General features: G+C 47.2%; 1 long non-coding RNA gene across 1 annotated transcript; it reads left to right on the forward strand.

Moving 5' to 3' along the window:
• Nucleotides 1-341: 341 nt before the first annotated feature.
• On the forward strand, nt 342-1022 carry LOC149367401 (uncharacterized). The gene is made up of 2 exons (XR_016287037.1): nt 342-689; nt 773-1022. It is a non-coding gene; the product is annotated as an uncharacterized LOC149367401 (long non-coding RNA).
• The last annotated feature ends 11314 nt before the right edge of the window (nt 1023-12336 follow it).

The following is a 12336-nucleotide window of genomic DNA, read 5'->3' on the forward strand; positions in this document are numbered from 1 at the left end:
CCAATGCAGTGCTTGCGCTGCCATGGTACTGGCCACGTGCGGCGTGAATGCAAGGTTCCCCGCTGTACGAAATGCCGGCGGTACGGCCACGCGGATAATGAGTGTGTCCGCACTTATGCGGTGGCTACGGGCGGGGCGTCGAAAGACGACTCTGCGGAACTCCTGATGGATGTAGTCGAGGCTGAAGAATCTGCGAAAGGCATAGAGGAACCCGAAACGCAAGCAGGATCGACGGGGTCTTCGATGCCGGACGCAAGCCGATGCCGGACGCAGCCAGCCGCTGCCGGACGCAGCGATGCCGGACGCAAGCCTGAGGGGGCAGAACCTACTAGAATGGAGACGGAGGCGTCGAGCGGTGAAGTAAGCGTGCCAGCGTTCCAAGAAACCGAGCCAGCGACTCTGACCGAGGAGAACCTTGACCAGAGCGGCGCCCGCACGACCGGCGTCCCTGCCCCAGCGAAGCGGCCACACGCCCAGACCGGAACCGAAGACGACAAGGCGGAAGCCCCCAGCGTCGAAGAGCCGCCGGCAAAAACGACCCAAGGACGGCGGTCGTCCATCCGGACACGATCAAATGTGTCGACGGAGAGGAGAGCCCTTGACAAGCCTCCCCCGCTGCCAGGCCTGGCACCAGCACCGGATGGCTCCGGTGTCAACGATGTCGTCTAGCCAAGCGCTAGACGTGAGGGGTAAGCACCATGTTCCCGGCCTCTTTCTTCTGCATTAAAATGGCTCCTGCGTTCCCCATGAAAGTCGGTACACTTAATGTCAGGGGACTGGCAAGTAAGAAGAAGCAGAGCCAGGTGTACCGCCTTTTAACTGAGCACGACATTGACGTCCTGGCAGTGCAGGAAACGAAAATTGACGGGGAAGAGGAGACCGGGAGCATGGTGAGACGTTTCACGTCTAGGTTTTTTGCAGTTGTCGCCCACGCTGTAGGAACGTCTGCGGGTTGTGTCATCTTTGTAAAGAATGTACCGGGACTTGAGGTTCAGGCATATACGGCGTGTCCTTCGGGTCGATTTGTTTTGGTTGACCTCCTGTACGACAAAACATATTGGCGCACCATTTGTGTGTACGCCCCAAATGCGGTGGATGAGAGGACAGCGTTTTTTCAACGCGTACAAAAGCACTTCAGTTGTGAGAAATGCCTGATCGTAATGGGTGACTTCAATTGCGTCCTGAGGGGCTGTGACAAAACCAGTGCAAGGGCATTTAGGGACAGAAGCACTGAAGTACTCTCAGAAATTATAGACACGTGCAACCTCGATGATGTGGCCGAATGTTTAGAAGGCGAGCGTTGTGTGAGACTCACCCATTTTCAACGGTCAAGCCATGCATGGCTAGATCGCATTTATGTGTCACCGAACGTTATTTCAAAATGCAGTAGCTACATTGTAGTACCGGTATCATTTTCGGATCATTGTTTAGTGAAGTGTGGGATAGGGACAAAGAAACGAGGAAATCAGTTTTCTTGGGAGATGTGGAAATTAAATAATAAGCTCATTACAGACGACATCTTTAGCAGGAAAGTAAACGAAGAAATCATAAATTAAAGCCGAGCGGGGAACTGAAAGTATGGCAGCAGTGGGAACTTTGCAAACAACAAATAAAAATAGCAGCAATCGAAAGGTCAAGTTGCATACGACAAGAGGAGAAGCGTGAGGAGGCCAATTTAAGATCTTTACTAGCTAGACTTCTCGAAAGAGAAAGCGAAGAGCCTGGCAAATGGATGGATGACATTAGGAAAATAAAATAAAATTACGAGGAACTTTAGCGGCTAAAGTTGTGAAAGGCGAAAGCCTGAGTGCTGCATTCTGCTACGCGACTGTTCACTTCACATCTGTTGGTGCATTAATTAACTGAAAGCCTGAGTGCTGCATTCTGCTACGCGACTGTTCACTTCACATTCTGTTGGTGCATTAATTAACTGCCAATTAATGACGCTTTAGCTTCGCCTTTAGAAGTGGAACGCGGCAGCCTGTTGTAGCGCTGCCAGGCGGTCCACGGAACGCCACCACCCACTCGGCGCAATGCGTTGCCCTTTGAATGCAACGCTTTTGAGGAAAGGTTCTACGCCTAAGCTCGTTGGTAAATTGGTTTTTGAGGAAAGGAAATGTATCTGTCTCTCATATCTCGGTGTACACCTAAACCTCACCGTAACGGGAAGGGAGGAAGATGGGAGTGAACGAAGACACCGTATTCACTAGACGCGCCTTTGTTCATTCCAAGCCATCGAGCTGGCATGGAGGAGTGGTACCGTGCTCGTCTCGCACTCCGGAGACCGGGGTTCGATTCCCGAGCTCGGCCAATTTCTTACTCGGTTTTATTTATTTATCTGGTCTGACTAGGAAGGTTAATTAGGCTAATTGGTTAAGTAAGTCCAACTAACTTGGAGAATCAGTATACAATCCCGTTAATTGGTTGCTTGGTTACTAGCCAGTGTACAGCTTGACCCCGTTTGAAATTCGCGCACTGTGACGTCACGACCGTTTCGACCAATTGAAAAGCGTGACATTTTCTGTCGACAACTTCTGCTTACAACGATGAGGCATTAAAGGCTTCCGCCTTAATAAGATTGAACTCTTTGTTTGACGAAGAACGCTATCGTGGCGCACTGGTGCGGGCTAGGGCGCAAGATATAGCTGATGGGGAGACACCTTCAAAACGAGCGCTAGGAATGGAAAAAACGCATGCTCAACGAAACCACATTGAACAGATTGAATGGGGCGGGGCGTTATCTGGAGAAAGCGGGCATATCCAGCAGGCATTTCTTGAATATTATCAGGCGCTGTTTGCAAAGCAAGAAGTGGATGTGAGCGCATTCAAGGAAAAGTTTCTTGGCGCTTTGCCGCGATTAGATGACGAACAGAAAAAAAGGCTGCAGCTGTCGATAACTGCGTCGGAGGTCGAGCAAGCGATAGAAAATTTGAACCTGGGAAAATCTCCTGGACCTGATGGGTTAAGCGCCGCTTTTTACAAAGCATATAAACGCGAAATAGTGCCAGTACTGACAGCAGTTTTTAACGAAGCCTATAAAGAAAATGAATTGCCCCCGTCTTATGGTAAATCCCATACAGTGCTAATCCCTAAATCCGATGACGCAGAAAAGTTAAAGCAGGTCACAGCATATCGTCCTATCGCCCTCACAAACGTGGATTATAAAGTTTTCATGAAGATTTTAGCCTGTAGACTACAGTCAGTAATTCAGGATATAGTCGGTCCCCACCAGACGTGTGGGATCAAGGGACGCTCTATTGTTTCCAATATTCATAAAGCGAGGTGTGTGCTGGAATGTTGTGATTACACAAATAGCTGTGTAGCCATCCATCAGCTAGATCTTGAGAAGGCATTCGATTGTGTTTCGCACGATATCCTGTTCTGCATACTCGACCATGTGAATTTAGGGTCCATTATTTGTGAGGGAGTGGCCTTGGCGTACCGGAGCTGCACGACAAGATTAATTGTAAACAAGAGTTTGGGGGCCCCCATTAGCCTGCAGCGTTCGGTGCGCCAGGGTCGTCCCCTCAGCCCTCTTCTATTCTGCATTTACATTGAAGCGTTGTGTTTGAATATCATGGAAAGTGAAAAAATTCGAGGATTCCTGCTACAGGCAGCAGAAGTTAAGCTGCTGGCTTATGCGGATGATGTCGCGGTGTTCACAGTGAACCGGGAGGGTATAACCGAGGCCGTGGCATGCGTAAAAGAATTCACCAAAATCACCGGTAGTAAAGTGAATTGGTCAAAGTCCCTGGGGCTTTGGCACGGAGAATGGCCAACGAAGCCCGGCAATTTTGCAAACGTGTCCTGGGTGACGACCCCAGTAAAGTACTTAGGCGTTCCACTGGACGGTTATCGCGATAGCGATTCGTACTGGAAAGCACAGACGCAAGCCACGCGTGAAAAGGTGGAAAGGTGGAAAGGGCGACACCTTTCAATTTTCGCAAGGGCCACAGTGTGCAATCTGTTTTTTATGTCTAGGCTGTGGTACGTGATGCAAGTGTTGCATTGTGCAAGGATGAACGTACAGAGACTGCACCGGATCTTTGCCGTTTTTGTGTGGGCTGCGGACTGGGAACGCTGTAGCCGGACCAATTTGTTTAGGCGGGTGAAGGATGGCGGCCTGAGTCTGGGACACTTATTTCTGCGGCAGACTGTAAGCAGATTTTGTTTTGTGCGCGATGTAAGCGATCCGTTTTTGCGCACTGTGTGCCAATTAAGGCTCGGAAATGCACTGCCGGACTTTGTTGTCACAACCGAAAGGTTCTCGGGACGTATTTTTGGTTACTTTAGAGAGGTTGTCGTGAGTGTTCGATTCCTGTCTGTTCGATTTTCGTATGAATATTTATCTTCTGTTAGCAGGAAGAAGTTGTATAAAGATTTGTGCGATGTAGTTCTTCCACAACCTATGTACAGGGCCTTATACAATGGAGGCCAGGGACGCGACGTACTTAAGCGTGTGAAGGCGATGCAGGTGCCGCCAAGTGCAAAAACTTTTTTCTTTAAATTACATACCGGAACACTACCAGTAAAGGAATTCTTGGAAAGGAAGCAGTTATTTCTACCTTGGGGATCACATTGTTTGATTTGTAAACAACCAGAAACAATAGACCACGTTTTTTTGCACTGTTGGGAGGGGGTATACTTTTGGGACATTTTGCAACGGACTTTAAAAAAGGAATTTCCGCTCGACGCTCATGGTATTCGGTACTTGCCTGTAGAGACTGAGGATGGGACACCATTCGACCTCATTATGCCTCCATTGTATTTGGCGCTTCAGAATGGCAGGATATCATTGCGATCCTGATGCACGGCCAGCACGGATCTATTTTCGGGAGTAGCATGCATACGTATATTGAAGTTCAGAAACTTGCTCCTGAAGCTCCCGAGTGGCTCGAAAGAGTCGAGCCTTTGGTGACGCTTAAGGAGTTTTAATATGATGAAGCCACGCATACCCGGGCGGATAGTGTTGTTAATTATTGCTCATTGCGCTCTGTAAGTGTATTTGTGTACTGTGGTTCTTGCCGAAGTCAGGCAATAAATAAAAAAAAAAAAAGCTGGCATGGCCGAGTGGTAGCGTGCTCGACTCGCACTCCGGAGACCGGGGTTCGATTCCCAAGCTCGGCCAATTTCTTACTCGGTTTTATTTATTTATCTGGTCTGACTAGAAAGGTGAATTGGACTAATTGGTGAAGTAAGCAATTGACTAAACTCAAACTTACTTGGAGCATCGCTATACGATCCCTTTAATTGGTTGCATGGTTAGTAGCCAAAGTACAATTGGCCCCGTTTGAAAATCGCGCACTGTGACGTTACGACCGTTTCGACCAACTGAAAAGCGTGACATTTCTTGTCGACAGCTCCTGCTTACAACGATGAGGCATTAAAGGCTTCCGCCTTAAAAGACGATTCTGACCTGTATTACTGACACAGACGTTCGAGGCGGCGCCCAGGTCTACGGCCAGCTGGAGTGGTGACGCGGCTGGCTCCTGAGCATCACCATAAGGTACAACAGTCAACTCCATGGGTTTCAGAACTGAGGTGCCAGGCTTCGTTGAGAGATCCATGACCTGACCATCTCCAGTGGCACACGTAGTGCTCAAAGAGGCCGAAACCTCACATGCCTTCTCATCCTCTCGCATCGGTACATCAGAGAAACTTGGCATAGAAATATGGGGTGGGGAAATGGTGAGGTCTCACCAACCATTCCCACCTGACATCCAGAAACATCAGCCTCAACACGTTCAACTCGTTCAACAGGTTCAAACACGTGGCCTTTATGGATTTTACCGAAGTGAATCTTAAGGCCTATGAGTGCACCAAAGGTTCTGCTGCATCGCGAGCATGCGAATTCAGGTGGTGGATCCTGCACCCCGGACCCATCAGGGACGTCCCGCCGTGAGGCCGTGGCGCCCAAAGTTGGAATGACCGCCACTCGGCAGCCATTGTTTGTTTTCCTTGGTTTTCTACTCGCGCCAACTCATTTAAAGGACCCAGGAGATGGCGACCCCTGGGCCCCACTTGCCCTCACACTTAGAAGAAACTGGGCGAGTGTAGGGACTTAAAGCCCAGTCCCTCTTCCTGTTCTTTAGCGCCAGTTGCCTGGGTTGCCAGCAGGCACCTGGACGTAGGTACGGAGGCGAACAGGGCATCAGGGCCGATGGTCTAGACCCTGGGGCGGAGATGTGTTCCGCCAGCCAGCCAAAACTGGTAAACTTTGTAAACTGCTACCATTGTGATACCTTACTGCAGCTTGCCTCGCACTATCATGTCTAAAATCAGCAAGGAACTAGCGCTAGCACTAGATGAAATCAAGAAAGAAATCAAGGCTGAATTTAAGGCTTTCAGGGAATGCCTTGAACGCTATGTACTCAGAGAAATAAAAACCACTATGTCATTCATCAGTGAGAAATTTGACGAGGTGAAGGATGACCTCAACAGCACAGTCGAGGAGAATACGGAATTGCGCGAACAAAACGCAATTCGAAGAAATCGCTGTGATTCTCTTGCTGCCCAGATCAAATTGTATGAGGCACGGCTGCTACACTGTGAAAAGTATTCGCCGAATGCAAATGTAGAAATAAAAGGGATACCTGTGAGCACAGATGAAAACTTGCTTGAAATTTTGGGAGAACTTAGTGAAAAAGTGGGCGAATGTCTTTCACCTTCCGACATTAACGTAAGTCATAGGGTAGCCGTTCATGGAAGCAAAACAGAAAAGTACATAGTCGCACAATTTGTGCATCGAAGGAAGCGAGACGCTTTTCTTGAGAAGGCGCGGAAAACGAGGCTGTCATGTACAGACCTTGGTTTCCAGGAGACAGACTCTGTGAGCATGAACGAGCGCTTGTGCCCAGATCGCAAGCGCTTGCTGGGTCTTGCTGTCAGTAAGAAGCGTGAGTCACACTGGAAGTTTGTCTGGGTGCGCGGAGGCCAGATCTACGCACGAGAATCTGAGAATAGCACGCTGCTAAAGATATAATAGCAGTGACGTGGCCTAGATGTTATCTTTCATCATGGATTCCTATCACCTTCTTGCTCCAGCGCAGTTAAATAAGCTAGTTAGCACAAACGCCTTAAAACTTTTCCACTTGAACTGCCGTTCGATAAATAACAAAGCTGAAGAAATAGAAGCCTTGTTATCTGGTTCCAAATTTTCTTTTGATGTAATTATGCTCACCGAGACCTGGTATCAAGATGACGCAAACTATTTAGTTCTAAGTAACTATACACATTTTGCTCTCAAGAGACCTCGGCGCCGGGGTGGCGGTGTGTCGTTACAGATATTGAACACACACACTGCAAAAGAAAACCAACAATTCACAGTTTCTACCGCAGATATTGAAATCCTGACAATTGAAGGTGGGAATGACGTATTTGCCGTTCTGTACCGTCCTCCTGATGGAAATTGGAGAGGGTGCCTAGACGTTCTCGAAAGCCAGTTTGATTACGTTACAACAAACCAGCAAGTATTGTTTTTATTGGGTGATTTGAATATTTATACGCTATGTAATTCAGCAGCACAACAAGAATTCGTAAGCCTACTAGATACATATCGCTTTTTAAATCTTATCGAAGTACCTGCACGCATCACGTGCTCCGCATTTTCCTGTATCGATATTGTAATCACGAACACCGAAAAATGCGAAACAAAAGCTGGCACTGTCCTGTCCGACTTAAGAGACCATCTCCCTGTTTTTGCATTCGTCCCAACCGAACGCCTTTATCGAGTCCCCGCAGCACCCTCTCCATATTTTCGACGCGTTAATATCACCACACTTGACAGTTTTCGTTCGATGTTATATGAAACTAGTTGGGACGATGTGCTGTCTTTAAAAGACGTGAATGAGGCATATAATGCTTTTTTGTTCAAGGTTAAAACTGCCTATGATAAATGTTTTCCACTAGTCGGTCCGCGCAAACGCAATCCAAAGAAGCCGTGGGTCACGCAAGAACTGCTGCGCAAAATAAGGACCAAAGAAAAAATGTTTGCGCAATTCATGAAATCACGGGAGCCTTGCAAGCTTGAGAAATATAAGAAATACCGAAACCAGCTGAATAGAGAATTGCGAACTGGTAAGCTAAGCTATTTTATACTCCGTTTCATACATAGCTGTCAACGCTGCCAAAGGTACGAAAGTAGTCCGCTGCAAAAAACAAGCAAAATGTATCCGTCCGCCTCGCGTCGTGGCTGAGTGGTACGAAGCGCGCGCCTTTCTGTTCATTTTACAAAGGGCCTAGGTTCGACTTCCGGCTCGGGTGGGTTTTTTTATTATTTTTTTTTATTTTTCTTAAAAGATTCATTAGGTAGAAACTCGAAACTGTCAAACTCTAGTACCTGCTTTGAAAAACACAGCGCTGTTTACTTGTCTCGAAGGGAAAAGGCAGTGTAGTGTATTGGCGACGGACGTGATTGCGAAGTGCTTTTCTCGGGTACTGAACGACTTTTTAGCATGCGGCACACAATGAATCATTGTGTGGTGATAGAATTCAGTGTGGCGTCGATTATTCGGAGCAGCCTCGGCTAGCGGCAACCTTGTATTGATCGGTGTACTCGGCGGCTTTAAAGTGAGGAGCGTCTGACAAGGGTCTCCTCTTTGAGCTGTTGTCACAAAGAAAATTCTTTGAAGTCCTTCCGGTCGTAGTAATGTTTTGTATTAGATGTCGGATTCGGTGTGTTATGGGAATGAGCTAGTGCGGCGAGATGGGGATTGTTGAAAGCTCTGCATTTTTAGGCCCTGAGCAGAGATTCCGCTGCACAGGCCATCGAACGCAACAAGTGGTGTCGTATATTAGCGCACTTGCCGCTGCAGGTGACATTGTTATTGTGAGAAGACGACGACGAGGTACCGTGGTTCATTAAGAGGGCGCACGAAGAAGTTGAAGCTCGCTGTTCGTTCTCCTCACGGTAGCTCGTCGTCGTCCTCTCGCGGTATCAATATAAACGAGTAAAAATCCGGGCTTCTTACACATTTAATCGGCATTTAATCGTTGATTCTGTCCAAAGTAGGTATTTCGAGTTCGGCATACATACGATGTAACTTGAGTCGGATGGCGTTGACTGCAAAGCTGTCATATTTAACACTGCGAGAGCTAGATATGGTCACCTGGCTAGGTCGTTTTTGCGGTGATCTTATTCCAGTAGCGAGACCTTCCTTCTTGAACCTCGCAACTGACCGAGGGCTCACCCCGGTCATCTCGCCCACAGTTTCGAGAACTTCGCGCACAGTCTTCTCCAGGAAGCGCTTCCTTACGCTAGAGTAAACGTTGACAATAACCTGCTTGGAGTCTTTCGAAAATTTCGGAGACTTCAGCTTGGAGAACAGGCGAGCAGGAGATGTTTTTGAAGCCGCAGTGGGCGAAGAAAACAAGCGAGTAGGCGATAGCGGTGCCATTTTCTCCATACACGGAAACCGAAAGACGAACGCGGAAGACATCACCGGTCGGCCTAGCTGCGAAAACCTGATACAGGAGGAGCCGGAAAAAAACCAGAAAACTAAGGCACTCTCTTTTGAAGAACATTAAAGAAAAAGCAATCTTTTTGCAAAATAAAACACCATTATTATTGTGCTGCAATATTAACCAAAAATAAATTTAATTTTGAGTTCATTACTCTTGTCACTTTCGACGCACTACATTACGATGCGGACGAGGAACGCGAACAGGCGCCGTAGCCTTGGCTGCGTTGACAGCTATGTATGAAACGGAGTATAGTAATGCGTTTTCAGTGGAGTCCAATAGAAGTTTTTACAACCATTGGCACCAACTGAACAAATTACTAAATCGCACCTCAAAAACAACTATTACGGCAATAATGAAAGATGGTATACCAATAGGTGGGGAGAAACTCTGTAATGAATTTAATAATTACTTTGTTAACATAACGAAAACATTATGCTGTACCTAAATCCGCTAAACAAACAGGCAGGACGCTTTTACCTACTTCCCAAAATCCATAAGGTTTCCGCAGAAGACTTGTTTACCGCAGATATCCCCGGCAGACCTATCGTTTCAAACAATAACACGCCCACAGAGAACTTATCCATTTTCCTGAACAACTATCTTGCAGATATTCCCACCCACCTCCCTTCCTTTGTCGAGGATACACCGCACTTTCTCCGCATAATAGAGTCTCTAAATGACGCTTCCATTATCCCAGCAGATAGCATACTTGTCACACTTGACGTCGCCGCTTTGTACACAAATATTCCCATTAATGAAGGTATCGACGCACTCTTAAAAATTCTAACTCAAAGTCCTCACCCGCACGAAACTGAAGTGTACCTCACGCTACTTGAATTGGTACTAACACTCAACTACTTTGAATTCAATTCTTCTTACTACCTTCAAGTATTTGGAACAAGCATGGGCACTCCCTTCGCACCCACCTACGCGAACATTTTTATGGGGCTACTGAATCTAAACTTCTAAATTCATTTCTAAAAAAACCACTCCTATACCTGCGGTACATAGACGATATTTTCATGATATGGGAGCATGGGGCTGAGACCCTGAAGGCATTCGTCACACATTTCAATTCATTCCACTCCAGCATTAAATTCACCTTCAACTCCTCGAAAACGCAAGTCAATTTCCTTGACACCACTGTCCATTTAGAAAATAGCAAGCTCAAAACCACACTTTACAGGAAGCCTACTGACCGACAACAATACTTAGATTTCACTAGCCATCATCCAAGACACTGCAAACAAGGTATATTCGTAGGACAGGCAACGAGACTAAGAAGAATATGTAGCGACGACGATGACTACCTGAAACACCTCCACTCGCTAAAAAACACACTAATCACCAGAAACCATCCACAGACAACCCTTAATAATGCGTTCCAACGAGCAAACACTTTGAAACGAGATGTAGTTCTTAAAAAACGAACAAAAGCTAACAGTCAACGACCTCCTGCACTTATAACGAAATACTCAAACGCGCTTCCAAACATAAACAATATCCTGCGGAAATACCACCCCATTTTAACTGGTAACGACCGTGTCAAGAAAATATTTCCCGACGCACCAAGGGTAACATACAGACGCAACACAAACCTGAGGGACATCCTGGTGCATGCTAGGCTCGGTAAGAAACCACCCCCGACAGTAACTTCATGCTCTCGACCTAGATGCAAGACATGCAAACATTTACAAAGGGACACTACGGTTAAAAGTACGGCAAGCGATTTCAGTTTCGATATAAAGACCAGTTTTGACTGCACATCGTCCAATATTATCTACATGCTCCAGTGCTCCTACTGCCAGAAACAATATATCGGAGAAACCGGACAAACAATGAGTGCCAGATTAAACGGGCACCGGGCTGACATAACACGGAATGAACAGAAGGCAGTGTCGACCCATTTTAATCAACGCCATCACAAATTCGACGAACTCAAATTGTTCATTCTTCAGTCAGGCTTCAAATCGACTAGGGACAGAAAATACAGAGAAGCATTCCTAATCCACAAATTTAAAACACTGCAACCAACAGGGATCAACATGTCGAGAGGAAACCTGGAATCTCTCAGGTACATTCCAGGGTCAGCATAATTTTAAATTAACAAATGTCTTGCACGTGGTCAGACTATTTCCTAGAACCTCACATAAGTATACTGTCGCTCCTTGCACCCTTTCCACGTCAAATCTTCCACCCCATTTCCGGCCTTGTCACCCTCTCCCTTTGTTCACCTTTTTTTTTTCTCCTAATCCCCTGCTACCAGTTCTCGGAAACCATGACACTCCTGTTACCCCCTCCGCCCCCACTTTTTGGCTTTCTCTGAACACGAGCCATTTCCCCCCCCCCCTGCCTTGTCCTTCCTTGGAAATGCCCCCCTTCCTCCTTTCTCCTTCCAGTGCCAGCCCTTTTTTTTTTCCTTGTTCTCACTTCCCTGTACCACGCTGACTAATCCTTTTATCTGAGTTTTGCAGGTTCACCCAGCGCCTCTACCCTTCCCCTGTCGCAGCCCCTTCAAAGCCTTTTGTTCATTATACACCCCCCGGATATAAGTAGTTCCACTATTGCAGCCTAACGAATCATGATTCACCTCCCTCCCCTTCCTGACACGCATCCCCTCCCACACCACTTTCCTTCCCCACCTCCGGGGCCTTCCTCCTCGGAGCGAAGGCCCTATTTAATCCCTGCCGATGATGAACGCTTTGCCCAGACGAAGACAAGTCCCCTTGTCGAAACGTTGGCTCTAGCAAACTGAGGTTTTCCCCTCCCTTGTTCATTTTGTGATCGCCAAGGACCATCTACCGCACCCTCTCTCTACCATGGACTTCAGTCAACGGAAGATGACGGAACAAGGTAAGCCTCTCCCCCTTCTTT

The sequence above is a fragment of the Amblyomma mixtum genome, chromosome 1 (genome assembly GCF_055824585.1).
Source record: "Amblyomma mixtum isolate Tamu chromosome 1, ASM5582458v1, whole genome shotgun sequence".
Lineage (NCBI taxonomy): Eukaryota > Metazoa > Arthropoda > Arachnida > Ixodida > Ixodidae > Amblyomma > Amblyomma mixtum.